This window comes from Danio rerio, chromosome 22 (assembly GCF_049306965.1).
Source record: "Danio rerio strain Tuebingen ecotype United States chromosome 22, GRCz12tu, whole genome shotgun sequence".
Lineage (NCBI taxonomy): Eukaryota > Metazoa > Chordata > Actinopteri > Cypriniformes > Danionidae > Danio > Danio rerio.
The window spans coordinates 10,563,019-10,568,940 of record NC_133197.1 but is presented as its reverse complement, the minus strand read 5'-3'; the positions used below and the strand labels follow the sequence as shown (position 1 = coordinate 10,568,940).

Genomic DNA, 5,922 nt, shown 5'->3' with positions numbered 1-5,922 from the left:
TCAACTAAAAAAATGTTGAAACCTGTTTACTTATTAAAATAAGTTAAAGTAACATAAAATATCTGTTGTCTTGACTTTTTTTGTCATTTCATGTTTGTAAAATTCCCATTTACAAGAAATTCCATTCAATAAAACCACAAAGAGCCTCCAAGTGTAGTTAATACTCATCAAACCTTATAGTACCTCATCAACAGAGCGGCGGTTCAGTTCACAAGCTCTCAGAAGCAAAAACAAACTGATGTTCGTTCACCACTTTAACCACCAGCGCTCGAGTTCCGCTCATGGAAACCTGCACGAGTGCACTTGATAGTGTGAAATTTACTGCAGCACATGCAAAAGACACATCCAGTCTGGCTTCTAAACCATCCACCATTGGCAGATTTCGATCATATCTCTCTCGCCGTGAAAATCTAAAGGCCATGAGTCTGTTTGCCAGCCTGAAGAGGAAGTTGTAGCAGTGTAGTGTGTTTTAGTCTGTGGTTAACGCAGCATTTTTACTCTCTCCAGAGCTGTCAGTTGGCAGAAAGTCGAACGCTGGTCTTCAAGAACAACACTTTTATACCTCTTTCCTTGTTTTTGAGCTCTTTGGATTGAGGTGAGCATAAAAAAATTGAGTTTTTAAGTTTGTACGCTGTGTTTTGAACTGAGTTTGTGCCTTTGTTTTGGTAATTTACTATCTTCTGCTGTTTCAGATAAGCTGATATGCTATCATGCTAGATTTATTGTGCTTGACCTCGAGTTTTGAATGAATTTTTGGAAAGTTTTGGCTCAGAAAGACACATCAAACTGGATTCCACTAGTGTTTTTAGCTATTATTTCTTTATCTATCAGTTTGCTTTGAGGAACTAAGCAGACATGCTGTGGTCAAACTGTGACAGGAGAAAAGACTTGTGTTTCTTGAGATGAGCCTGCTATTTTTCAAGTGGAGCAGTTGTCACGCTTGTGCTTTAGTGTTTTCCACTTTCACTCTTATGCAGCAGATTTCATTTTAGTCCATTTTTCTAAACAATACTATGATTTTACACAGTTTAATGGGGGTTGTGTGACTGTAGCAGGTGGTATTATTATAGTACTTTGAAAAACACCATGTAAGATGGATTTTATATTTCCAATGGTATTTTGTGCTTTTGTGGTGCAAATTTGTTGTTACAGTGTGTTAATAATGGCATTTGCACATTACTACAGTACATACATGTTTTTAAATGCATTTCCGATTGTTGCCTCTGAAATAGTTGTCATGTTATTATGGTGGCTTAAGAAAGCCAACATACTGTTACACTACATATTCTTCCGTCTTCTTCTAAGACTAACTTCTACATGCATCTCCTCTTAGAATATTCATACTACAACCACCAAACTAACACCAAACTTCCAAACTGCTCTGACTCTGGTTGCTATATCTTTTACACCTGATCCGACTTACGGTTTTCCCAAAACTAACCCAGAAAATTGGTAAAAGTCCCATTGACGTAACATTGGACCAAACTTTATGACCTCATAACTTTGCACCAGACTGTCATACAGACTTAAGGTTGGGCTTATTTAACTCCCAATCTACCAATCTGCCAATGACTGATGACCTTTCATCTTACTAGCCACACCCTAGCAACCACTTCAGACACCTTAGCAACTGTCCCCTAGACTTCCATTGTTAAAAACTGCTATTGACTTTACATTGGACATACTAACAAACATACTAATCATACTAGCAACATACCAATTCATACTAAATTAATGCTAACAACATGCTAGTTTAAACAAGAAACATGCTAGCAACATGTTAATTCATACTAGAACCATGGTAATTTATGTTAGAAAAACCTCATAGCAACTGCCTGGCAACACCTTAGCAACCATTCAGAACACCTTAGCAACTGCCTAGCAACACCTTAGCAACCACCTAGAAAACTCTAGCAACCTCCTATCAACCACTCAGAACACCTTAGCAACCACCTACAACACCATAGCAATTGCCTAGCAATGCCTTAGCAACCACTCAGAACACCATAGCAACCGCCTAGCTACACCATAGCAACCACAGAGCAACCACTCAAAACACCTAAGCAACTGCCTACCAATGCCTTAAAGAGTCAAAACACTATAGCAATGCCCTAGCAACCAATCAGAACACCCTAGCAACCGCCTATAAACCACTCAGAACTCCTTAGCAATGGCCTTGCAACGCCTTAGCAACAACCTAAAACACTAGCAATCACCTAACAATGCCTTAGCAACCACTCAGAACACCCTAGCAATGCCTTAGCAACCACTCAGAACACCATAGCAACCACTTAGCTACACCTTAACAACACCTCAGCAACGCCTTAGCAACCGCCAAGAAACCATTCAGAACACCTTAGCAAATGCCTAGCAATGCCTTAAACAGTCAAAACACACCATCAACACCCTAGCAACCATTAAGAAAACCCCAGCAACCACCTATCAACCACTTAGAACACCTTAGCAACGGCCTAGCAACACCTTAGCAACCACCTAGAACACCCTAGCAATCACCTAGTAACGCCTTAGCATCCACTCAAAACACCATAGCAACCGCCTAGCTACACCCTAGCAACGCCTTAGCAACCGCCGAGTATCCACTCAGAACACCTTAGCAACTGCCTAGCAATGCCTTAAACAATCAAAACATGCTAGCAACGCCCAAGCAGCCACTCAGAACACCCTAGCAACCGCCTATCAACCGCTCAGAATACCTTAGGAATGGCCTAGCAATGCCTTGGCAACCCCCTACAACACCATAGCAATCGCCTAGCAATGTCTTAGCAACCACTCAGAACACCCTAGCAACCACCTACCAAGTAACATGACTAGATTCATACTAGAAACCAGCTAACCTATAGTTCTCTATCTATGCCGACTGCTTCAAATGTTTGAAAAACTAATCCAGGGATTCATTTTTAAAGCTACTTCAAACTTTCAGACTGGGGTTTCTCAAGCCACCATAAAGTTTGTTTAAGAACTTTTCTTTTCTAGTTTAACTTAATGTACTAAAATGACTAAAAACTAAAATAGAAATGAATAAAAACCACATTTACACAATGTAGAGCAAGAAGATTTGCAAAATGGCATTTGCACTATACTACAGTACACCATTCTGACCAATATGTGCACTGTATTGCTTTTTGAAAGGACGCCAAGGGGGTACAATTGGCAAGGATGAGTGGACGTGCCCCCACCAATTACTGAAATGTCCCTACCAATAATAATGTATAATCGACTTCAAAATAAAGTAATGCTCCTTCAACTCTTAACCTACATGTGCACCAAGTCTTGTTGCCGAGTTCACCGTAATACTATTAACTAAGGCTGTGCAATTAATCAAAGTTCAGTTTCGATTTTTATCGATCGATTTTTATGAAAAACAATAATCAGGATAAAACAGTTAAATTGCAGCACACACCTCCCTAAATTTCTCTACATTCCAACCTCCTCAAAGTCTGACTGCAGGAAAATCATGCAAATGGACTTTTGCAGCATGGGGCATGATTGTTATTTGTATTATTAAGTGTTTATTTATGTTTTTAAAAGCGCAAAACAGAATTTATGCTGTTCAATGCATGCGCTCTAGGGATGTATGATCCCCACCAATGTCAAGAGCAAATCTATGCCCTTGTAATACACTATATAGAGCATAGACACACATACACACACTTTAAAAAGAAATCAAATAACTGTAGAAATAAAAATGTGACTTGAATGAAAACTAAAATATAATCTAACTATTTAAAGCAAAAACTCGGTCAAACTTTTTATATTCAAACTACAAGATGCTGAAAAAAACAATATAGACTGGCTCCAAATGAGACTGTGCATTTAAGTCACACTTAAAATAGACATTTTTACTTTTAATTGTGAATAGTCAAAGATATTTCAGGATAAAATAAGGTATTTTAAAGAAAAAAAAAGAGTATTTAATCAAAAAAGAACTGATTGGACATGGGCTTCCCAAGCTTTTCTGCTTGCGACCCCCAAAATAACAATTCTAGTGACTTGCAACCCCCACCATCCTTGTAGGTGGTTATAAACATACAAATATTGCTCACAATGGTGCGCACACACACACACACACACACACACACACACACACACACACACACCAGTAGAAACTATATAAACAAGCTTATCAATAGTCTACCAATCATGTAATTTTTTTAGTCATTATTCTTTTGTTTAATTTAATATTAAACTCACTTAATGAGAATAGTGAGCACAATGTGTACATCACAAGACTATTCTTGGTTTAATTTTAGAGAACACCACTTTGAACCTCTGTGTTTAGTCATGGCCTTTATTTTTAAGGTGTGTGAGTGCCGTAAGTGTTAAAGTTTAACATTGTGCTGTAAAATCAATATGCTGCAACTAACACTATTGCTGTGTCATTAATCTAGAGTAATAACCCCAGGGGTCGCAATCCAATGGATAAAAAAAGTGAAAGGTTGGAGGCTTTTTATTTGCATGTTGTTGTTTTTTTATGTAACTATTAAATACTGTTTATTTTCTATAGGTTATGGATAAAATATGGTAATTCTAATAGTTTAGCAACATACTGTATATGATATTTTTGGAAATCAAGAAGTGACCCCCATTTTATTGTCCTGAGACCCCCCAGATGGTCCTGGCCTCCACTTTGGGAGCCACTAGTAATGGTAATAATAGTAATAATTCACAAATCAATGCAAATTTCTTTACTCCATCCAAGATGTAGGTGACTTTTTTTCAGAACATTTGGCTATCAATAAAAGTCAGTAGCTATTTTCATTCCCCTATTTTTATGCACACAACTGAGTAGGACAAACTTAATAAAGATGTGTATAAACTATGATAGAAAGACATTTACCGAATAAATTCGGGCATGCGCATCAAAAAAATCACAAAAAATGTGTGCGATGGGATCACATTAGTCGAAAACCAGCAGACTGACCACACTGTAAATTGTCTGAAATGTTGTTTTGGTCATTCTAAAATCCCTCAGCCAAAGTCTGTCATCAAAATGGTTCAATGTTATTATTATTATTATTATTATTATTATTATTATTATTATTATTATTATATTACTATTACCTCAAGAACTGTTTTGAGCCTCTGTTTTCCAAAAGAACATCTCAAGGGGGTCGCACACTGAATGTGCTATGCCACATTGCGCATATGACAGTTGTAAATAGCACACACCAAGCATGCACATTCGCATGTTATTTAATATGAAACTATGCAAATGGTGCTCTGTGGCGCGACAGAAATTTGAACAATGTCCTCAGTCATAGCTGGGCACCGCTGACTTCTATCGCTGGTGTGCCTAACTTGATAGAAATCTATTTCTAAAAAACAATTCTAAAAAACATGGCGTGTCATGTCATGGCGTGGCATATCCAGTATTCGAACCCCTTAACAATTTCAAAAGCAACCGCATGTTCATTGCGTATCTTCTTCGTCTTTTGAAGCTTAATTAATTTATTATATAAGAAAAAAAGGCCCACAGTAGCTTCTCGAACTGGAGCAGTTTATCAGGAAGTGATGATTTTGTCTTCTTTGACTCATCAAATGGAAACGCTGTTTTCTTCGTAAATGTTTTACATGATATTCCAGTTTTGAGCACAAGTCTAATGCCTCATTCACTAGCAGTGACTTTAGTTTGCTGTCGCTCTGCTGCAAACGCAGATCTGTGTAGATCTATACAGCCAGTGTTGCCAACTATTTTCAATGAAAAGTTGCTAAGCTCTGCCCAAAAATCCGCTAGATGTCATTAGATTACATCATACGTCTATTTGCATATAACTGATGTCATCACTTTCAACTGTTTCTGTTTGTTTAACAGCCTATCGTTAATAAGGGGGTATATATATTTGCATGAAGCACAAGTTCTTCTACTGTAATTGAACTACTGCAAATTCGATTTTTCTTTTT

At 37.6% G+C, this 5,922-nt stretch overlaps 1 protein-coding gene across 2 annotated transcripts in view; it reads left to right on the top strand.

Annotated features, from left to right (window-relative positions):
• The first annotated feature begins 205 nt into the window (after positions 1–205).
• Positions 206–5,922, top strand: part of arhgef18b (rho/rac guanine nucleotide exchange factor (GEF) 18b) — a 105,303-nt gene continuing 99,586 nt past the window's right edge. For both annotated transcript variants that reach the window (XM_073937356.1, XM_073937355.1), the window contains exon 1: positions 206–595. The gene's annotated coding sequence lies outside the window, so the exon portion shown is untranslated. The remainder of the gene's footprint in view (positions 596–5,922) is intronic.